Source organism: Pteropus medius, unplaced genomic scaffold (assembly GCF_902729225.1).
Source record: "Pteropus medius unplaced genomic scaffold, Ma_sr-lr_union100, whole genome shotgun sequence".
NCBI lineage: Eukaryota > Metazoa > Chordata > Mammalia > Chiroptera > Pteropodidae > Pteropus > Pteropus medius.
Window position 1 is genome coordinate 18,209,672 of NW_024351729.1, and position 25,243 is coordinate 18,234,914.

The 25,243-nt window shown below is 33.8% G+C and overlaps 1 pseudogene; it reads right to left on the reverse strand.

Moving 5' to 3' along the window:
• Nucleotides 1-24,335: 24,335 nt before the first annotated feature.
• LOC120587797 (uncharacterized) lies at nucleotides 24,336-24,451 on the reverse strand (annotated as a pseudogene).
• Nucleotides 24,452-25,243: the final 792 nt, after the last annotated feature.

The following is a 25,243-nucleotide window of genomic DNA, read 5'->3' on the forward strand; positions in this document are numbered from 1 at the left end:
CTGTCTATAGATCTTTACCGTCCAATATGGTAACCTTTAGCCACAGGTGGCCATTTAAATTTAAATTTAATTAAAAATATAGTTTCTCAGTTGCACTCAGCACATATCAAGTACTCCATAATGACAGGTAACTAGTGCCTCTAGTATGGACATTTTCAACAATCTGGAAAGGTCTATCGAACAGCACTGTTGTAGATTAACACATGCTTTTGCCACATCTGAAGCTTACAGTTACTTAGCTCTTTTCCTCCTTCGCAATTTGCAAAATATCAGAATATCTACTGATTACGTATTTCAGTGTTTATTTCTGGAGCTATCACAACCTTTCAAGGGATTCACTTCTATAAGAATATGTGTATGTATGAACACATAATTTTCATAATTTCCTGAGAAGAAATTATTTTTCTCAATTCAGTCTTTTGTCACTGCATATTCTATAAAATTGTATTTCACTGAAACTTCAAATATTTGTTGAATGCTTCCTATATTAAGAACCCCATGTTTGTCCCTCAAGAGATAAAGGGTATACAAGTAACAAATATGCAAGATGACTTGGAGAAGGGAATGAATAGAGATGTTGAAACCTGTTGTACTTTATCTGATGACCTGAACTAAAAGGATGGCTTAGGCAAAGACTGGAAGAACATTGGTGTGAATTAAAGACAACATAAAGGAAAAGAGTACAAGATGTAAGGACTGATTGGAATTGGATGACAAGGCGAAAGAAAAGTCAGCTCTAACACTTAAGTTGTGTGGGTTCCTACTATGTAAACTGTGTTAGCTTTTAGAAGCAGCCCAAGAGCAGGGGATAAAAGCACTACCACTGAGAAAAGGCAAACCAGGTATGAAAGGAAAGTTTTTAGGAGAGTAAATAATATTATTTATGAATTAATAACAGTAAAATATCCAGATGGACTAGAGAGCAGAGGTTTAGCAATCATCTCTAAAAATCTCTAAGACTGGATGAAAATGCCAAAGACAAGAAGGGAAAGATAAACATGAGTATTTTTCCTCTTCATGGGCACCAGCACCTTCAAATATTTTCAGTCTATAATTATGTCCTCCTTGCCACCCCCAAGTCAATGTTTTGCCAGTTTTCACTAGGTCTCTAATTGAAGCTTTCATCGTAAATCAAACTTTCTCTTCATAACATTATGATATTGCACTCCCATGAATTCTCATAATTTGTCTACTTCTTTGTACAATCTCCTAATTACCCTGATGAACAGAAAAGTATTTTTAAACTGTGGAAATGTACAAGCAAAATATGTATATTTTAGAACACAGCCGAGTAAAACTGTAGTAACATAACCCATTAATGTATAGTTGTTTATACGCATTTCAGGCATTTAAGGGTGTCTTTCAGGTTTAACAAGTACTAAAAAAGCAACTGAGAGTTTGTAGTGTAAACTCTGGACTGACAATTGCTTTTGATGTTGAACCTGAGAAATAGCATTTTAAAAAAAGAAGTGGGTTAAAGGGTTTTATTTTTGCTAAAGACAAATGATGTCTACATATATCTGAGTTTGTGACAGAACAATTTAAATTATTATCTCTCTTTATGTTCATTTGTTCCATTTAATATAACTTCATCTTAAGGACCTAGCTCAACAGCATCATCAGTGAACCAGGATTTGAGTGGCTAAGGTTTACTTCAAATGGAACAAGACAAAAAAATATATATAAAAACAAACAAAACCAAAAAATACCAGATAATTTAGATGTTATTTAGAAAGAGTACATGACTAAGGTCATCCATTCATGGTTAAATGAGTTATTTTTTTATTTTAAAAGTATAGGGTGCCAAAAACTACATGAAAGGAAAGCTTAGTCTTTTCTGGGATATCAGAGAACCTTTCCAGAAAGTAAGTTTTCATGAGTTCTGATAGCTGAGTAGAAGCAATCCAAAAGAAGAGGAAGAAGGAGGCAGGATCAGGTACAGACAAAAGATTCTATTCCCACAACCTTCTATCCTTAAAAAAAAAAAAAAAAAAAATTAATTAATAAAGCCATACCTGGAGCTTTCCAGAACTTTATGTGAGGCACTCGAAAACTAAAATCACGAGTATAAAAATATATGGTTCTATTAAATAAAATTTTAAATTTTCAAATAATCTTAATGTGTAAGACATATGAGAATGCAAAGAAGGAAAAAAACACCTTTCTCTGGCTCTTTGAAATGGTGCTAGTCAGCTGGAGAAGCTTATTTTCTACACTTAGTCACATTTTCTACTCAACAACTAAAAACCATTCCCAAGGGACAAGAAAAAATATGATAGAAATATTACCTTCTCTGAAGGAAAATATTTCCAGTGATTTCTAATATTTATAAACCCCAATTGAAAAACAGGATTCTAAAACTCTTGGAAGAATTGGTAATGTCAAAATAGTAACTAAAGCAAATAGCAGCTAGAAATTCCACAATTCCGATGTGATTTCAGTTGCTTTTATATGGATCAGGTTACTATACTGTTGGAAACATCCTGATAATTTTAAACCATCAAAATGATTAAAAAGCACTTTTGAATTGTTATCTGTTTTGGATGTATTCAATTCTGGTCTTTTTGCTCCAGGAACGAGAATATTATTATTAGAAAAAAAATCCCTTAAATATTTGACATATTATTATAACACTTAAAATCATTAGAACTACAAAAATAGCAAAAACATAACATTAAATGAAATATAATTTTAAAATATTAGCAAAAGCAACAAAGGAACAGGACAAACAGAGACTCGTGGACATGGACTATAGACTAGCGGTTACCAGAGGGAAAGGGGTGGGGGGAGGGGAGGTTGACGGGGTAAAGGGGGTCAAATATGTGGTGACGGAAAGAAATCTAACTATGGGAGATGAACACACAGTGTAAATGTATATATGCTTTACTGTTAAAGTGTACAGCTGAAACTTATTAGATTTCATTAACCAATGTCACCATAAAAATAAATAAATAAATAAATAAATAAAAATACTAACAAGCCTCTTCTAGCTTATAATTTAATAATTAAAAAATTAAACATAATCAATTTTATATAACAAAATCATTTTAATAAAACATTCTTTATGGATTCAGAGAGAACTGGCTTTGAATTATTGCTCCCCTAGCTATATGACTGATCTTCTTGAACTTTAGTTTCTTAATCAGTAACATGAAGGAAATAATCTCTAATATGTAAGTTATCTTTTAGAATTAAATTAAGCACCTATACAACTTTGGGCAATAAACATTATTGCCGTTCCCCTCCCTTTCCCTTAAGTGTTATGTTGAATTTCATTAATGACAATAAAATTCACTATTAAGATGAAAATTAACATGTCAGTAAGGACTACAGGATAAACATACTTGATCTCTCCATAATTTAATTAATCCTTATAATTAATTTAAAAATTTTTACTCTTTCATAAAATATCATCCTACATTGATGTCATACAAATTAATATTTACTTACTAGGAAATAGCTGATAAGTTGAAAGAGTACTTAAGGATTTTATGAGCATGCAAATTTTGGTTCATTTTCATTTGTCCATTCATCATATGAAGAATGATAAATTTTCTAAGGCCAAACTTCAGGATGAAAGCAACAGTGTTATGTTTTCCTCAAATATTTTCACAAAGTTATAATTTTAAAATACATTTGCATTAAGATACACATAGGTTTGTTTGGGTTATGACACTCACTAGTAATCGCTATTGCCTTCTGTTGGTGGCTGTTGGTGTTAGAGTTGCGTGGGCAATAGTTTTACTGATATCCATCAAAAATTCATTAGTTTAAAATCTGAAGGTGATGTTCTATGTATACAATCAAAGGATATGAAGATGCTCTAATTAATAAAACTTTTAACTATTTGTGACTTTACTGGAGGTCACAAATATCTATTTGTTTTTCGCAACAATTTTTATATTCATTTAGATCCAGATTAAATCTCTCATATTTATGGGGAGTAATTTTAAAATAAAAGTGAACCCATAAAATTAATGATATTTACAAATTTCATGATGAATTTATAGAAGATAAGAAACTAGAGTTTAAATCAAAAGGACATGAGAAGGATAATGATTTTTATAAAAGTATCTCTTTTTTAAATTGAGATATAAATGACATATAACATTATATTAGTTTCAGGTACAAGACATAATGATTCAATATATGTATATATTGTGAAATGACCACCACAATAAATCTAGTTAACATCCATCACCATACATAGTTACATTTTTTTCGTTGTGATGAGAACTTTCAAGATCTACTCTCCTTTTCATCATAAACCTAAAAAAATAAATATTTGGATAAAAATTAGACCATAAAATATTAGCTATAGTCCATAAAATTTATTGATACCAAATGCTTACCTTTTACTATATCCCTTCCATGACATTATGAAAGGTGTTTGAAATATATTTTACTATTTAGTTTGCAGAGTAAGGCTACAAGATGAGAATGCTTATCCTTATTTTACTGATAAAGAAACTGAAGCTCAAGGAGTTTAAAAAATTTGCTTGAGATCAAACAGCTAGTAACTGAAAAAATAAGATCTAAATTCAGATTTTTTAAATTCTAAAATTCAAGCTCTTTTTACTTCTAAGATTAGGAGCGGAGTTATAATTTTTCACTATTTTGGTAAATAAGATCTTAGGTTATGGAAACAAAATCAAAATCACTAAAGAATTAAGTATATTTGTTGTATCTTAAAAAGATTCTATGGTATAGTGAAATTACAAATAGATTCTGAGTCCAGAAACTGGTCTAATCCAAACATTTTTAGGTAATATAATGATTATATTCATTACCGTATAAATTTCAACAAAGCAACTGATTAGAGAAGAAATCTTATTATAGACAGTCTAGTGTAGTCTATCCAACTGCTAAAATTTTATTACATGTAATTTCTTAGATATTTTTGCATAGATTTTAACTTTTATAATGTTTAAAAATTATACAAACACTGTATGCTATTGGATTAACATAAATAATAAAGGTCAAAAATTAAAACTAAAATTTCTTCTCTCCAAATCTCTAATCTCACTCATTAAGAAAAGAATAAAGTTTATTTTGCATATATCCAAAAAAGCTCCATTTTCTGACATGTTTAGATTTTTATTAAACTATAACGTATATAGTTATAGTTTATATAACTATATATAAATAGATAGCTATTTATATTCATATTTCTATTCATAAATATATAGCTGATGAAATATCATAAACACACACATAATCATCACCAAGATTCACAACTGGAATATTACACGTATCCCAGAAGCCCCCTCTTATGTCATCACCAAGCACTAATCTCTCATTCCTCCATATATATAACTCTTATCCTGAATCCTAACACCATAAATTAGATTCCCTGAATAAATGGGATCACATAAAATGTGTTGTTCTGTGTCAGACTATTTACACTCAGCATTATGTCTATAAAATTTAACCATCGTATTGCATGTAGCAGTAGTTTATTTGCCTATTTTTTACTGTGCAACTTCAAATATATAGAAATATAGAAGATGTATATAGAATATGCTATATTCTAATATTTTAAAAATTGCAATTTATATACCCCTCGTACTGTTGATGGACATTTGATTATTTTCAGGTTTGGACTATTAAGTATAATGCTGCTATAAACACTTTGTTCAAGTGTTTTGATGCACAGATCTTGAATTACTATTGGGTATTTACATAGAGGTGTAATTGCTAGCCCATACTATTTATTACACTCAACTTTAAGAAATGGTGCCAGTTTTTCAATTTATAGACTTTGCTCCCAAATTTGACTCCCACTAGCTGTGACTGTGAGAGTTCCAGCTGTTCTATATCTTCTCTGACAGGATTAATCTGTTTTTTTTTGTTTGTTTGTTTGTTTTTCATTAATCTGCTTTCTTTATTTTTAGTCAGTTTTAGTGGTTGCATAAAGGTATCTCATTGTAATTTTAATGTTCTTGTCCTTAATGACTATTTTTATATGTTTATTAGTCCTTTGGATATGCTCTTGTAAGTTATCTGTTCATGTACTCTGCCATTTAAAAACTTGTTGTCTATCATTTTGTTATTACTTTGCAGGATATTGTATATATTTGCATACATGTAAGCATTGTGTGGCTTTTTCTCGTTTTTTTAATGATGTCTTTTGATGATCGGCAATTTCTCTATAAATTACTAAAGACTGATTGTTAGACTACATTAAAACAATGCCATTTATAATTACATCAAAAACATAAACTACTTAGAAATAAATCTAATGAAATCTATAAAAGAACTATTCTCATATGACCATAAACCACTTCTGATAAAAAATTTAAAAGACCTAAATAAATGGAAATATATTCAATGGTTATAGTAACGTAGGCTCAGAATTGTTAAGGTGTCAACTCCCCCCAACTGATGTACAGATCCAATGCAATCAAAATTTTAAAATGAGTTAAGTTTTATGTGCGAGATTGAAATCAACTGATTATAAAATTTTTAGGAAAATACAAAGAGCCAAGAGTACTGAAGAAGTAGAGAGAAACTGATATATTATAAAGCAAAACTATTTAGCAATGTAGTATTGGCGCAGGATAGATAACTAGACTAATGAAACAGAACAGTGAGTCCAGAAACAGCCACATATATGCTGAACCTTGATTTACAACAAAAGTGGCACTACAGAGAGGCTGGAAAAAGAATGCCCTTTCAATAAATGGTGCTGGGTCAACTGGCTGCCTAAATAAGTACATATTGTTCTCAACTTTCCTTTCTTTCTGCTTAGTAATATATTTTAGCAGTCTTTCCAAAATTAACACCTACAAATCTAACTTAAATAGCCGTATGATAGTTCATTGCATAAATATATCTCAACTAATTCACCCATCCCCATCTTGACTTATGTTTAGCTTGTTTTCAGTTTTTCTTCTGTGGACACTTTTGTAAATATGTCTGTAGTATAACATTCTAGAAATAGAATGCTGAATCAAAAAAAATGTGTGGATTTAAAGTTTTTGACACATTTCCCTCCAAAAAGGCCACCACTACATATGCTCTTACCAAGAGTTTATGAAAGGGCCCAAATTTTAACATAAATGACAGATGTTCCTGTTTGTTCCACTTTTACTGTTCATGACTCATCAAGGATTTTGTGAACAAATTTAATCATATTAATCATTGATAAATTAGAATGAAAGTAATGCTGACTCTGCAGAGATTAAGGTAATGGCTGACAGGGCAAAGATGATGAACTACTGTATGAGCTAGGTGCAAAAGTGGTCTTAGAACATGGGTGGTAAAGCACAGAAATGCCCTTCTCGAAAAGAAGGTCAAGTCCAGCAGCCAGTCCTGGGCTCAGTGGAGAACGCTAACTCAAGAGGCAATATACTAACTGCCAGTAAAGCGTCCTAAATATCTATGCTGATTAAATTACACCCAATTGCCAGAAATTGAGTAAATTGTCATGTCATCAAGGAATTCTCTAGTATTGAATGTTGTGTGGCATTTAAATAAATGGGTCATCTGCTGGAGTACAGAATTCCCATTAAAGCTTTTTGTTGGAATGGTATTTTTGTAACTGGATTAGACTTTTATTACACTCAAACAATTGAGCTAGTGCTGTCCTCTTTGGAAAAATGACTCCATTCTTTCAAATTATATAAATTCTCCTCCCATCTTTCAAGGTTCATCTCAAGCCCAATTTTCTCCTTGAACATTCCCTCAAAATTCCATCCTATATTGGTAGAATTTTTATTGCATATCAGGGTTGCACCTTATCAAGTGTAGTTTTATAGTATTCTTTCATTGTTTCATGTCTAATTGCATCATATATACATACTAAATTTCCCAAAATTTACTCTGAGAGAAAGATGAGATGGGAACCAACCTTGTACTTTTATTATACCAGACACTTTAGTATGATCTTTAATTTTCATAGCTACTCCCTAAGACTTGTGTTATTATCCCTATTTTTCAGATGAGAAAATAGAATTCCAAAAATACTATGCCTTGCTTAGTCACACACCTACTTAAGTGGCACTGTTGGATATAAACTCAAACAAACTTTATTTCCAAGTCACTCACCACAATATCTTTCCCAAAACTGCTCTGAATGCTTTCTGTATTGAAGAAATTGAACCTAGTTTCTTGAATCTGTGATATCATCGCTGCCACTAAGTGGAAAGTTCATGGACTTCAGATACTGGAAACTTGAGTTCCAATCCTACTACTCTGAATGCCAGTCTCTTCTCTTTTTGAGACATACATACAAAATTTATCCAATTTCCAAAGTATGCAGTCAGCCTACAAATTGTACATTTAATGTGCATTTTTTTCAGAAGCAGTATACAATAGTACTCAAGTTAGGCTTTAGAGTAAAAAGAAATCTGGGTTTGAATTCAGATGTCTACCATTCTGGAGCCATCCTAATTTCAGCAAATCATTTAATTTCCCTAAGCCACATATCCTCATTGGTAAAGTGGGTATAATAATCACCATCTCATTGAATCATTAAAGGATTAAATAAGATTACATATGCAAATTCTTTAGCACATTGCTGGCCCATAGTATGTACTTCATAAAACTATCATTTATACTCATACCCACTGAATTAATAAAATAGAGGCATTTATGCTATAAGTACATTATTAATTGTGCATAAACATAGAAACTAAATCAAAGCAAAAAAGTTTGAAAGACATTATTATAAAAGTTTGGAAAATATTATTATAATTCCCATTAGTTTGGATATCTGATACTTACTAGGTCCAAGGTCAAAGTACTAATCAGGGTATGGTTACAATTCATGGCTGTGCAGTCAAAAATATTTTCAAAAATTTGTAAGAAAAAATTCACCTTTTCCTGAATTGACTGGAAGATAACTTCATCATATAAGGTTATCTCAGTCACTCGTTTTTGTTTTATCACAAAATTTAGTAAAATGATGAGTAGAAACTCATAAAGACACACTTAAAGAATACTGCATATTAGCTGAGATAGTGAAAACATAAAATTATCTTATTTTCTCACTGTTGTCTGTATTTAAAGTAATGACTCGTGTAGAAATGGTGAACATAGACTTTATTTTTCTTGATGAGAATGTTTTTAAAAATCATCAAAAAAACACATTACTTTTAAATGAGGTCTCAAGTCAACATATGTTCTAAGATTTCTACAGAAATTTGCAAATGAAGTTAGCAGAGCCTTTGCATGTGACATTATATTGGGAACATATTTATATAGAGAGAATATAACAATATTTTTTTAAGTTTTCTTACATTGAAAACAGCTTAAAAAAATGCAGATTCGACTGAGCCAAATTTTACCCCTAAAGTTTATATACTCATTTGAAAGAACTTCACTTGAATACTGGCCTATCAAGTCAAGCACAGCTATTTTAGAAAGAAAAAACAAAATGGACAGCAGGAGTTAAATTTGATGTTCATTAACATTAAAGGAAATTTCTTGCACCATTTAACTAATATCTTAGTTGGTACAATGTGACAAACAAGTTTTAGTTGTTAAAATCTATTATACCTGCTTTAAATTGCATCTCCCTGAAGCCAGAGGCTCAATAGTTGGTTAAATTCAATTTGAGTTGCTAGGGGCTGTTAATGAGTAGATTTTTCTATTTATTCTCTTAATTGTTCTCTGTCTAAATTATCATTGATGAAATCTTATGTGCACTACATTCCCACATAATCAGAAGCTCTGAATAATTTTTCCTCTTCAGGATAATGATATGGAACTTAAGGGATAGTTCTTTTGGTTGTTTTGTTGTTGTTGTTATTGTTTGTTTTTATAATGTGCCATATTTAATTTCAAAATAAATAATTCCACTTGGGCTTCAACAGCATTAAAACAATATGGAAATAACAAACAAACAAACAGTATTATAATTGCTAAACCTACAGTAGATTCTTAATATATAAATGTGTGCTGATTGACTATCAGAGTGTATTTCTAGCATTAGAATGCCCTTCGAAACCTTTAAAATGCAAATTGTTCTGTCTTAAGTACAGCTTTATAACTAGTGTGTTATGTGCATGATATGACACTGATAAGTCATTTTGTAAATTAGTTACTGAGTTTATGATATAATGACCAATGTAAATCACAATGAATTGGAAAGGAAAATCTATACCAATCACTTCCAGCAGAGGTCTCTAGAGAGCAACTAAAATTATAGAAATAAGAGCTGCATGTTCAGTAATTTAAGTACAAAATTTAACTCTTCAGCTCTATGTGAGCCCTTTCTTTTCACCCACGCCCCTTTCTCTTTTGATGTCTGTGCTCCTTCATCAGATAAAAGGCTGTCTAAAACACTGATCAGAAGTAGACACAAGAGAATAGGTTAATCCCAAGTGCACCGGTGTAATGTGTCACAAACAGACAATGTAATTATCTCAGCAGCCTGTTTAACCAGCTAATTCGGCAGCTTTGCATACCAGGGGTGAGCTCATCTGTTCACTATATTACCAGCCAGGACATTTTTCACCAATATCACTACAGTTTTACAAAAGCTTGTAAAAGCCTGAGGATTGAGTGTTTCCTTGGATGTGGTATAACAGCTTTCTGCAATCTTTTATCTATGGAGAAGCAACAGGCTAACAAAGAGAAGAAAATGGAGATGAGTGTTACACAATACCAAAAAAATGAAAAATAAAAAATGAAGTCAATGATATAAATCTCTGTGTGTGTTCATTTAAAATAAAATACCCTCTCTTTACTGGGAAGCCCTGGAGAAATGCTAAACGATTTAACAGAAATGTGATTTTGATGGTAAAGACTTATAAACCTGGTTCTGCTTTTCTTAAAAGTAAATTTATTTGCCCCAAATGCCTTCTGTTTGGGGGAGTTGGCTTTAGAGTCACATTGACCTGAACTTGAATCCTGGTTCTTTGGCTTTTTCATCTCCTGATTTGAGGCAAGTTAACCCCACAGTTTCCTAATCTTTAAAATGTGACTAATACCTAACATGTTGCATGGTGACTGAGGAGCTTAAATCAGGGAAATGCCTGGCACAAAGAGATAAATAAACAGTAACTATTTTATTACATGATGTACACACGTATACAACATACACAAATATATATACACATACATACACACACACACACGCAGACACACATATACACTTTTTACATATATATTTGACCCTTAAACAATGCAGGAGTTGGGGTGCCAAATCCTGCACATTCAAAAATCCACATATAACTTTTGACTCCTCAAAAACAACTACTACAATTTTCCCTCGGTGTCCATGTGGTATTGGTTCTAGGACCCCTTCAGACACCTAAATCTGCAGATGCTCAAGTCTCCTACATAAAATGGTGTGAACCAATGCATCTAGTCAGCCCTCCGCATCCACAGAATCCCAGCCGTGCATAGAAAACAGTGCAGGTATGTACCGAAAAAAAGCCGCGTATAAGTGCACCCATGCAGTTCAAACCCGTGTTGTTCAGAGTCAACTGTGGGTGTATGTGTATGTAATATATAATACATATAATATATACACATACATACTCAGGAAAAAATAATAATAATTAACCAAAACCTCAGGAAACATTCATGCATTATCCCAAATCTTTCCTTAAGTGATTATCCACTGACCACAGTGACCACAGTACATAACGTGCAGGTCCAGCATCTAGCATTGCCTGATGTGCTCAACGTATTTGTTAAATAAAATAAACAACTAACTTGAGGGTAAAAAACACTGCAGGATACATAAGATTAGTCAACAATATTGACAATATTTTAAAGTGATATGTTTTGCTATTCAATTGTTTCAAAACTACCCTTTCACATCAAAAGACAGTAAGTTCTGTGTCTAACAGCTAGGATGTAGGTTATACATTTGATGTCACATGTTTATTTGACATAGTTAAATGACAACCGTTGTGGGACAGTCAAAGTCTTTGAAAATCATGAAAACAGTCTTGAAGGTGAGGCAGAGATAAGGGAAGGTTCTGATTTACAGTAAAGTCTATGGGAGTGCCTATTACTACACTAATGTACTGAGAAAACACAAATGGGTTATAACTGGGTAGCAAAATGCCAAAGGGGATGACATGGAAAAACTCCATGGACAGGTGGCTACAAAATGGACTTAAGAGTGAGCCAAGCACCATCTTCCAAAGACTCATGGCCTGGAAATCTCAGATCTTCAATAGCAAGTTCAAAAACCGAGGAATAAAGAACCAGAAGGTCCCCCTGCCAATGGCTTCCATTTAACTCTCCATAGAGACTGTTCTCCAGATGTCAGCTGAAATGAAAAGGGCTTATGCAGCTCCCCTACCCCAACTTCTCCTTCAAAGCCTGCTCTGATTTTCCCATCTACCTTTCTCAATTTATTTCAAACCACTCCTATTTCAAATTGCTCTCCTGAGACCTTATGGGCCTCATTGCCATTTTCTTCATTATTATTATTATTATTATTATTATTATTATTATATTAGTTTCAAGTATACAGTACATTGGTTACACATTTATATAGTTTATAAAATGATCCTCCTAATTGCTCTTTCTCTCTTCTGGCTCTTCACCTAGCCATTACATTAATGTTAACTGCATTCCCTATGCTGTGCTCCTCATCCCCATGACCATCTATCAACCACTAATTTGTATTTCTTTAACCCTTCACCCCTTTCTTTCAGTCCCTCAAAAGCCTCTTCCCTCCGTCCGTCATCAGGTCGCCTTCTACATTTGTGAGTCTCTTTTTGATTAGTTTGTTCTTTTTGTTCCTTAGATTCTTCATATAAATGAAATTTTATGGTATTTATTCTTCTCTGACTTAGTTCACTCAGCATAATAACCTCTAGGTACATCCATGTCATTGAGAATGGTAGGATTTTATTTTTTAATGGATAAGTAATATTCCATTGTTATTATGAACCATAACTTCTTTGTTCAATCATCTGTTGATGGACATTTAGGTTGCTTCCAAATCTTGGCTATTGTGAATAGAGCTGCAGTGAACACAGGGGTGCATAGATTCTTACGAATTATTGTTTTGGTTTTCTTTGAATAAATACTCAGAAGTGCAATTGCTGGGTCAAAAGTTATATCTATTTTTAATTTTTTGAGAAACCTCCAGACTGTTTTCCATATGGCTGTACCAATTTGCAATCCCACCCAACAGTGTATGAGAGTTCCCTTTTCTCCACATCCTCACCAATATTTGTTGGTCTATGATTTACTGATGACAGCCATTCTGACAGGTGTGAGGTGATATCTCATTGTGGTTTTAATTTGCATTTCTCTGATGATTAGTGACCTTGAGCATCTTTTCATATGTCTATTAGTCATCTGCATTTCCTCTTTGGAGAAATATCTGTTAAGGTCTTCTGCCCATTTTTAGTTGGATTGTTTTTTTGTTTCTTTGTTGTTATTTTGCTGTTGAGTTGCATGAGTTCTTTATATATATTTTAGATATTAACCTCTTAACAGGCATATCATAAGTGAATATCTCCTCCCAGTCAGTTGGCTTTGTTGTTGTTGTTGCTGTTAATGGTTTTTTCCTTTGCTGCACGCAAACATTTCCATTTTCTGTTACAACAGTCTGGGTCATTTTCATCTACTGTCAGTAAGTCTCTTCCTTCTAACTTTTGCAAGGCTTGCTTCTTCATTCCACTTCCCTAAGTCCCTGCTCAAATGTCATCTGCTTACAAAGGCCTTAACAGACCACCCTTTTTAAAAGTCTTTTAATGCTATCTTTTACTTTTCCTCACAGCACTTGCCTGGACTTCAGTTTACATTATTTATATACTTATATATTTACCATCTCTCACCCCAGTGGAATATTAGCTTAGTGAGGCCAGGTGTTTAATTCATTTATTGGTCCACCCCCAGTGCCTAGAGAGGTCCCTAGCATACCTATAAGATCCCATAGCAAAGTACTGCTACATATAGAGCTTTCCCAAGATCTTTCCTGTGTGATGGGTGCAGAAGACTTGACACAAAGGCAAGGAGGAGGTGCTGCTTAAGGACTTGTAGACTGAATCCATGCTTCAGTGTTTGCTGGGCCACTGGAAGGAGAGAGAGGCATGGCAAGGAAACCTTGGCATTGAGTATTTCTTGTGTTGTACTGTTTGGTTTCACTTACCGCCTGGGCTTTATCAGATGGAACTGTTTTTAAAAGCAGCTTGGAAACTCCGACGGGTCACATTTGAAAAAGGTAGAACTACAAGAGAACTTTTGGAGGTGTTGGCGCTCTTAGGCGCGTCTACCATTGCAGCTGCATGAGGACCTTTGATACCTCGCAGTTCTTATGGGGGCCCTTCACTGTGAAGTTATTAATGGGATTTCTTTGGAGTAGCTGAACGTCTGTGCTTCCACCACATTTTGTTCATTCTAGTTTGATGTTGTACAGTAACTGTGAATTTCGCTGTTCTAGCGCTGTCATCAGTCTGCCAGCTCCTTAGGTACGGTAGGGACTAGATTTTGATTCAACTTTGACTATAATGTCTGACACACCGTGGCACCTGAGTGTCTAGTAAACAAAAATTTTTTAAACGAACAAAAAAAATGAATATTAAAACTATTGGAGTATTTTTAAAATTGAGAATCATAGCATATTTCCAAAAGTAATTAAATATATCAGACTAATATTTCCATGATATGAAAAATGGTTCAGTAATAATGAAAAATATCAGACACTGATTTTATCTTATAGAATTCTCATTATACCCCTGGCAAGGTCCCATTATTGTCATTCCTTACTTATAGGTGGAAAAATTTAGGCAAAAAAAAAATAGTTAAGCATCTTGCCCAGAATCATGCAGCTAATAAGTGCTAGGATTTGAATCCTAATCATAACAACTCTCTTTTGGAGTCCTTCAATATCAACTCTTCAGACTGATATTCGGATATTTCAAATATTTCTTCTATATCCTTTTATCATTAATGCTCATTTCCTACTTCTCTCTTTAAACAACCAAGTTCCTATCACTAAATTAAGAACTTAAACATTGCGAAGCTTTAGTAAGGTTTGGATATCAAACTCTTAAAACATACTTAATAATAAATGTGTGTAAGGAGTTAACAAAGGTTAATGTTGTCTTTGGGGTGGCAGAATTTAAATTTCGTAAGAGTTTCCTAAGCCTATCTAACAAAGAAAAACAAATGTTGCCATCTTTTTGCAAAACCTGCATTTCAAGGCACTTCTATGATTTATGAACTTCTCTCCCACAGAGAACGAGTGATATATGGTTGGAGTCTAATTCATTCCAACTCGTCACATGTATTTTGTAAGTCCGTACCACCTTTTGAAATCAATAGGCAGTTAACACTGAGGACATATATTTAGGTTTGAAAGAAGATAAAAATTAGACTGTGAGCTATTCTTTGTATGAAATCCTGTTAACATATTTTCATATGGCATCAGGTCAAACACCTTAACTTGTTTTTTTAGACTCCCTGTCCAATATTCTTCAGCTCCTGTATAATTTACTGTTATACTAACTTGCAGGCAATATTAATTTGCATGGGTTAAAAAGGGTCATTAGTATATTACTAAGTATCTTATGGCCTTTGGCAGTGCATACGAAATTAATAGTCCCTTCCTCAGAATCTTTTTTTTTAATTTTCTTAATTTTTATTTATCATATAACTTACATAGTTCTGTTCATAAAGCTCACCATTTTGAAGTATAATTGCTCTGTATACTGGCACACTGTGGCACCTGAGAAAATAGTTGTCTAGTAAACAAAAATTTTTTAAATGAACAAAATGTGTGAATATGACAGTATGGAAAAAACAGATATAAAGAGTAAAAAAAACGTCCAAAGGCATTTTTGAATGCCATTACAACTTCTTGGCATATTTTACATATAGGGTCAGATCCTGTGATTGAAGAAAATGAAGCAATACTTTGAGGGTTACATCAACTCTCCCCAGTAACTAAGGTAAAAAATATATACAATGTAAATGCATTAGCTATTCTAATATCTGAGCATGCAAATCATAAGTATATAGGTTGCTCAACATTTTACTAAGTTACTGAAGCATATTTGGAATTTATTTCTATGGAGCCTTCAAAAAAAGCTATTGTTCTATCTTTTGGTCATGATTAAGGTGTGTTTGGAAAGAGAAAGGAATGGATTAATTTCTGAACCCGAAGTCCTGGTATTCCGTGCAGAAAGAACCCTATGAGATGAGGCAGGGAGTCTGGGTGTCCAGGCCAGCAGTTAACCCCATTTGGTTAAGGCGTAGTGGTAGGAGAGAAGAACGGTGGGAGATAATGTTGAAAACATAATTTAGCAGGGGTATTGAAAGCTGTGCTTGGCAGATCAAGGAGTTGACAATTCTTAGGCAGAAGAGTAACGAGATCAGAACAGGGCCCTTAAAAGATAAATCTGACAATAAGACAGACAACGAATTGGGGAGGTGGGAAGAGGAGAAGCAGAGGGGCTAAAGGAGATGCTGAACCCAGTTAAGGCCTCGACTAGAAGAGTTTAAGTAAAAATGTGCAGTATCACTGAGAAACAGATTAGATTTGGGTTGAGAAGAATCTGCTCACAAAATAAGACAATTTTTTTAGCATTTGTCTCACTAAAGTTTCTGATAATGACAAATCGATATCTTTTTTAAGGTTTCTTCGTCTAAGACAGTCTCTAGATAAATAAAACTGCCTCTGTAGAAAATGTTAATATTTATTAATAATGAAATATTATATAATGATCATATGTTACATTTAATTATATCTAATTAAACATTATATTTACATACACTTATTAGTTATTTTAATAATAAACTAATATTTATTGAGCATTTACTAGATAGTATATTTAAATGTACCAGACAGCATATTAAGGATTAAATATCTTATGTTCATTATCTAGTTAAAACCAAAACAAATCTACAGATGTTATCTTTTTTTACAAGCCAAAAAAAAAATTGATAATTAGAGAACTTAAGAAACATAAGCCAGAATTTGAATTCAGACTGCTACAAAAGCACATAATTACTTGTGAAAAAATAATTACTTCACCCTGAAGACCAAAGAAGTTACAGAATTTATCCTACCTACTTATCAAAATGAAATCTTGAAATATTGTATTCACATATAATGAATGTCACTGAGCACCTACCACGTGCCAACCTCTGATTGAGAAGTTTAGGCACTGGATTCTTAAGTACTAAATGAAACTCATTAAGTACTATGTATGTATCATGACCATTCTGAGATCTGGCCCTACATAATCTGTTTATAGTAATCATTAAAGTATCAAAATTTAAGAATGAATGAATTCCTTTTTCTTCGTAAATTAGAGCAGATTAAAGAACATTCTTATAATAATATTGTCACTCATTCATATTCTGAAATCCTTTTTTTTAAGAGGGTGACAATGAGGTAGAAGCGTAGCTAGCAGGAAGGTAGTTGAATCTAGCCTGCAGGGAATACATAACAGCAATTAGAATAGTATCATCTACTTTAACAGAGTTTAAACTATTATAATAATATACTTAGGGGGAAAAGGAGTAGGGAATCAGGAGTGGGAGTGGAAAATCAGGGATTGTGAAGAGTAACCTTAAAAAAGCTCCCACTCACTGGTAATGACCATCTACCTCTCTGTCTCCAAATTCCTTAACCCTACATTTGATCTCCCCCCAAACTCTAATACTAAGTCTGTCCTTAGATCCATAGCTGACTACGCAAATCCAAATTTGCTTCTGTTCCTCCTCTACCTTCACATTTCAGGAACTAGTTTGTTTACTTTTTGTTTTGTTTTGTTTTGCTTTACTTCCTATTTTTCCCTGAAAACAGCTTTCTCCATGTTCTTCCACCACCAATGGATTTGTATTATTAAACTGGAACTTATACTCCAACAAAGGTTTGAAAAAGGTATGTGAGAAAAAAACTCTTACAATGATTACTAAATATCCTATCTTGCTTGCCTCTTTCCGATGGATTGATCTCCAAGCATCAGATACATTTTTATCCCTGACCTTACTATCATTTTGAACCTTTGCCCCAATACTTGCCCAGATTTATTTATTCATTCCTTGGCAACTTATGCATTCCTTCCTTTACACAACAGAATAACTCTGGCCTTACTCTCTTTCCAATACTCCATTCCCCAAATCAATCCCATTCTCAACTCTCTTGTCACTTTGCTGCTGAGTCACCAGGGAAGTGAGAAGGGCCAGGCCAGGACATGAAGACTAGCCCAATAGAATGCAAAAGCAAGAGTGGCATACAGGAGATCATGTTTGAAAAGTTTACATAGACTGGGACCATGGGTATCATGAATTCATCCAGGAAGAATCTGGGTTGGATCCTAGATCCAACCAAAAGAGACTGATAAGATACAGAGTTTGAGTCAGCCAGCTGAGGCTGACTGTGAACATAAGTCCAAGTTAGGCATTATGAAACAAGCTAAAGATCTTCAGAGATCCAGATTAAAATCGTGATAGGTACAACGGGGTACTGGATAGAGTCTGCATCACAAAACTAAAAATCATTTATTTATGATATAAATAAACAGCCCAAATAGAATAAACAACAGATATGAATGATCCTAGGGCAATAACAAAGTGCCTCTTATTATGGGTATAAATGTCTTGCTTGGTGTAGGTAACCTTGACTGCTCGAAAGAGTGAATTGGCATTATGATGGTACTTTTTGTTGTTAATTTTAACAGGTATTGAGCTACAGATTTTGATACTCTCCATTAATTTCATAATAATTATGTACCCAAATATATAATATATTTGCCTTATATTAATAGTTTCTTCCCCCAAAGCATGTAAGCATGTCTGTTCACTCAGAGATTATTTATCATTTAATCTGAACTGAATAGTAATGTATTTACTCCATAACAAAAAAACTTCAGCAGTTAATTTTTTTCAAGTAACTTCTCACACAGTAAAATGTTAAACGCTGTCATCTACCAAATAATATGCATGTTTTATAACCTGTCGTGAGGGTCAGGAAACGGTAGATAAGAGAATTAAGGAAAAAAAAATTGTTGACCCAGTTCTGTACCAGAGTTAGAGTGAAAATGCAGATTTTTGTCCTTATCTTTGCCAGCACTGCTGCTGCCAAGTATTTTAGATTATCTTATTTCCTCACTCTACCCTAATGTTGACTCTTAGTATACTACGTACTATACAAGGGCTAATTGCAAAGTTGTAAGTAAAGCTACATGAGATCTTCTGAAAAATGTATTCATGGAACCACAGCATATTATAATTAAGACAATTTCCACAGCCTTGAAATCCTCGAAAGGCCCCAGGCTTGGTTTGGTTTGGTGCCAGAATATATCAGGTTGACAGCCAACAATCATTGCTTATTTCATTTTTTGTTAAATAAAGAGAAGCCTTCTGGCATACTACTGCATGTTACATCACCACACTACCACAGGAGTCTGATGAGTTTCCATTGATTTAAGTCAGCACTCAATATAAAATGATAGATGCTGAACTGACACGTGAGGACAGAGCAGTCAATTTTATCTTGTCGAAAAAAAAAGGAGGGGGGCAAAGCTAGTTTCTCTTCCTTCAACAAATTAGTGTCATCCCTTTACATTTATTAACTTCTATCAACTGGACCGTATTCAAAAATAACTAATTAATATCACAAAGATCAAAAATTATAAATACATCCAAAGAAGGCATACAAATGGCCAAGAGGTATATGAAAACGTATTCAACATCATTAATCATCAGGGAAATACGAATCAAAATCACAATGAAATATCACTTCGCACCTGTTAGAATGGCCATTATAAAAAGACAAGAGATATCAAATGTTGGCAAAGATGTGAAGAGAAGGAAACTCTTGTGTAGTGTTGGTGAGAATGTAATTTGATAGATGCATTACGGAAAAGAGTATGGAGTTCCTCAAAATATTAAAATAGAACTATCATTTGATCCAGCAAACCCACTTCTGTGCATCTATCCAAAATAAGTGAAATCAGTTTCTCAAAAAGATATCTGCTCTCCTATGTTCACTGCAGTATTACTCATAATAGTCAAAATACAAAACAACCTAAGTGTCCACAGATGAATGGATAAAAAAGTGGTATATATAATTGAATATTATTCAGCCATAAAAAAGGGAAATCCTGCCATTTGCAATAATATGGATGAGTGTGGACATTATGATAAATGTTATTTCAATTATTTGCCAGACACAGAAAAACAAATTCTGCATGAACTCATTCATGTGTGTGTGTGTGTGTGTGTGTGTGTGTGTATGGAATATATATACATTCATACACACACTCTTAAAACATCCAACTCATAGAACCAAAGAATAAAATTTGAGCACCATTTCATACAAATCATTCTCCTATTCCAAGTTCCCACCTTGATTAATTTCTCTAGAAATGAGACTTTTACCTCACATTCCACTTTCCTCTCAGGTGTGCTGTACATGCTTTTTACTGCCTTTCTCATAGCTGTCTCCCCACCCTCTTTCTTCCTGGTAAATATAACCCTAATTCTACACAAGTCTCAAGTGGTCATATGTGTTAAGGGAGGCTGAGCCCCTTCCCACCCCACTGTAATATTGTTGAGCCTCTGAATTCATCACCCCCAGAATTACCTATCTTACACTTTTTCTTATACAAGATAATTTGTTTTCTTGGATACATTTTATTGAATTTTCTGGTTTCTTTAAATAAAATGTATTCTAAGTGGCATATTCCAGAAGTAAAGGCTAAGAAAAACTGATTTTATTGAGATGATATTACATATCAGATTTATATGCATTATTAGATTTAATTTTTATAACAACCCTGTGAGGTTCATATTTGGTCTCCATTTACAGATGGGGTCTAACTCAAAAGCCTGCATTTTCCCCATACAGTTGAAAGTTATGACATCAAATTCTAGCATGCATCATTACGTGCTACTTCTAGACATCCTTGATATCAGTTTCCAAGACCTCAAACTTTTCTCTTACAAATAACAAAGTGCTGCAGTAGAGCATGGGGCCATGAGTATCGATTGACATATAAGACTGTTAAACCTTTTTTATTAACTGGTAAACTAAGACATATTACTCAGGCTCTAGATTCCGTATCATTATCTGTAAAAGACAATAATAGTACCTACTCCTAAAGACCAATATAAGTATTAGATTAGATAATACCCGTATAACATTTAGCAAATATCAATACCAATTTAGATGTGTAAAATGTATGTCTTTATTTGTATGAATACTTCTATTGCAAAATACACAGTCAATTGTTTTTTAAATCACATTCTAGGATTTTAGGACTATGAAAAACTGCAGAGATGAAATTCCGTGATATTCTGCTATCAAGCAGTAAATTTTACCTAATTAAAAAACTAGCTCAGGGCAAAATATATAAATGACCTTCTCGTGAGTTACTTTAAAAAAGCTAAATAGAGTGAATTTATATCACTGTTATGATAATAATCATTTGAAATTAATGACCAGTTAAAACATTGCAACCCAATTACAAGGAAGAAGAAAGCAGAGAGCATATAGTTAAAATTTAAGAACATGGTAATCCTTACCTGGCTGACAACTTTGTATTGTTGTATAGCTGAAAGAACACTGAACTTGGAATCAAAAGATGTAGCTGGGATCAAGCCCCTTTTCCATTATTTATTAGGTCCGTAACTTTGTGCAAGTCTCTAAATTTCAGCGTCTTTATTCATAAAATGGGGGTGATGATTTAGCCCTCTGCTTATCTCACAATGATTCTAATAATCAAAGAGTATACAGAAGACTTTTATACATTGAAATGTGCAATATGCTTGTAAGGAAAACAATAAAAATTTCAGGTGACATAAATGGTGAAAACTTCAGACTCTGCATTCTGTAACATGTTCTTCAAGTTTTTTTTTTTTTTTCCTCCTTGGGATATTTACTCATTACTTATTCCGAAGCATCAGCAGCCTTTTTGAAACCTCACAGTACTAACACAGCACAGTGCTAAGGACTGCTGCAGATTCAACCAGACCCTTTTGATGATGATGATCTTTGAAGGTTTCTCATATACAGAGTTGCGCTCACTTTGCTCACTATAGTTGATAGAATAGAGCTACAGGCTTAGCATATGCTAGTCTGTTTAAGTCAAGGTTGGAAATCACTCAATCAAGAAACCATTCAATCACTCTGTCTAGAAAACAAATGGATTAGAGAAGAAAAACCAAGATGACTCAGACCCAGTTCTGAAAGTGTTTTAATGGGGCATTGATTTAGCCTCTCCTGAATATTTACTAAAAATAAAAAACAACATTGGCAATACTCTTTGTGATGCCTCTTCCAGACATCTGAGCTGTGACATCTGAGAACACTTAGAACATTGCATATAACGCTTATATAAATAGCATCATCCTTATCTATGATTATTTTTCTCATTCCAAAAGGCCTTGAATAAAATGAGCTATTTTCCAGGAATGTCAGAAAGCTCTAGAAATTAGTAAATTAGATATCACTACTCACATTTTCAGTTGGTACAATAGTCCAGGATTCCTTTTCGCCATAGAAACTATATTTTAAATACTGGATAGATTCTCGGACTGGCTCAAAAACTGACAGCAAACTCAGGATAATGCAAAATGGGAAGGGTCTGCTCAGAAAACTAAGGTAATCGTTGACACCACAGTGGATACTATACAAGAGCCAGAGCAAACTAGGAGAAAGAGGATCATATTCCAATTCTGGAGGCTATGTTTGAGGAGGAATACATCCAGAAAAGACCAGCGAATCATATAGAAATCAAAAGTTATCTCTCTCTTTGCTTTCATAGCCGAGCATCTAAAAGGGTAGTCTATGTTGGTTGACTATTCTCCTGTTCATTTAAAAATGTATAATATTTGATAATACAAATGGAGATAATAAGTTTGGATATATTACAAACTAGAGCATACATCTAGGAATGCAGTTATTTGGCTTTAGGGAATGCAAATGTCCAGCGGTTCAAGGAATGTCGAACTGTTTTCTGAAGTTATTGTACCAATTTATTATCCCCCTGGCAGTATACAAATTTTCACATAGTTCTCTATCCTTCTCTTACTTGATATAGTTAGGATTTCTTGATTTCTGTCTATCTAATGGGTATAAAATTATATCTGATTATGCTCTTAACTTGAATTTTTCTGATTATTAAAGAAATTAAACTTTTTTTTATGTATTCTGAATTTTGTTTCATGTCTGTTCATTCCATTTGTCTACTTTTCTATTAGGTTACTTGTTTTTTCACTGATTTATAAGGATTTTTAAATATGTATATATAATATTGGATGGGCTCTCCTTGAGTGGTATCTGCAAGATAATCAGAATTTCCACATCGCTGTATAGCTTTATTATTTCAAAAGAGTGCTTGTTTCTCCCTTGTCCTAACTGAAATATGCTTAACTCCAGAAAGAGGAAAATAACTACTTTTTAAAACGTAGCTATAATTTTATAGCTTATAACTGCCCTTAGTATAATTATCAATGTCTACTTTTTCTGCCTCATCTTTCCTTGTGCTCGGACTGACACTTGATGCTTATAGCACATGTCAGTTCCCCTTCCATGTCTATCAATATTCACCATTTCTGTACATACCAACAGCTTCATTTAGGTACCTGTGACTGCCTTTTACTTCCTCACTTATGTGAGAAAATAATATATGTATGTCATGTATGTCAGTATGCTTGGCAATTGTTTAGGTCAGGTCAGAAGTGCTGGAAAGACACTCAGGAGCAGCCCTCGATCAACTATGGATGGGAATTGGTGAATAAATTCCCTTAGTTTCCTAACCCCTTGAGTGGAACAGTTTGAAGAATGTTCTATATAGTCTTTCAGAGGTCCCCTGTGGGATTAGGCCCTAGTGATCCAAAAAGATAATTGGGTCATTAATGTACCCTGTAATGGCTTTGCTAACTTCTCAGTCTCTCTTCCCCCAATTATGTAAAAACAACAACAACAACAAAAAACACTTTTTCAGACTTCTCTAATAAACTACTTGCACTCAAATCCTTTCTCTTAAGGTCTGCTTTTTAAGACCTGTACAATTTAAGACAATTAGTACCAGAAATAGGCCTAAGCAAACATTCGGGAATGGATTTTGGAATTTGATCATTCATTCACCAGTGAGATAGCAGCAAGAACCCCACTGCTGGTGACAAGTCAGCTCATGATGCTAACATGCTGTAGCATCACTATTACTAAGTAATTCTTAGGTCTCATTTTTAATGAATTGAAATCAGAGGTAGGAAGAAGCCAATGATCTTAAAGACTGTGAAGCTCTGAAGGAAGAAAATGACATTCTCAGGTCAACCAACTATCAATCAACGTTCAGGTAAAAGCCAGAATGCCTTCATGGAAGCATTTAAAAATACTCTTACTTCCCATTGTCAGAGGGCAGACTTTTTTTATTTTTTTATTTATTTTTTATTTATGCCTATAGCACCTGGTCTTCCTAGGTGGTCTCCCATCCAAGTACTAACCAGGCCCAACCCTGCTTAGCTTCCAAGATCAGACATCAGGCTTGTTCAGGGTGGCATGGCCATAGACCATGGACTGTGGATCCATTGGGGTGTGAACCCAGGACCTTCTGCGTATAAAGCAGACGTGCTAACTGCTACACTATGGAACCTCATCCCAGACATTGTTTTAAATCAGGCCCAAATTGGGATTATAGGGGTGAAAGAAAGAGTTTCAAAAGCAGCTGAATTTAAACCTCCAAAGCTTCCTATGCCAATGTCAGGAAAAGAATAAGATCCTATGACTCAGGATGCAGACATTTGAGTGAATAAGCTTGAGAACTTTAAACCTCCAGATTTCTCTGGGCCAGTAAAAGTGGCTCCCTCCACTTACTAGAGAGCAGGCTTCTATTGCCTGAATTCCGTGAAAAACTCTCCCCTGCCCTAAGGCAAATGATTTACAAAAGAATGCTTGACTCCTTAAGATCTATTCAAGCCTCACCTCATTGCTTCTATACCAGCAATTAAGAGTCACATCTCCATGTCCTCTGAGTAGGGAAGTACTGTACCCACCACCTAGAGAAAAGCAAGTATTTTCCCAAATAATGAGAAGACTAGGCTAAAGCAAGAACTAGGGGAAGATGCCTGGGGATAGATATAAGGGTGATAGATGGGACAGGAATATAAGCTGCATACTATAGAGTCAATGGATATGAGACCTATTCTGTGTCTCTGATTTACTATCCTAATATGGATGCCTGCAGATGGTATTAATGTTATACCACAATGTCTATTTGAAGTTTAGAAAAAATAATAGCCGATAGTACATTAAGCAGAGATGACAAAACGGCCTTGATAAAGTACTGAGAAAGGAGTCAAGGTC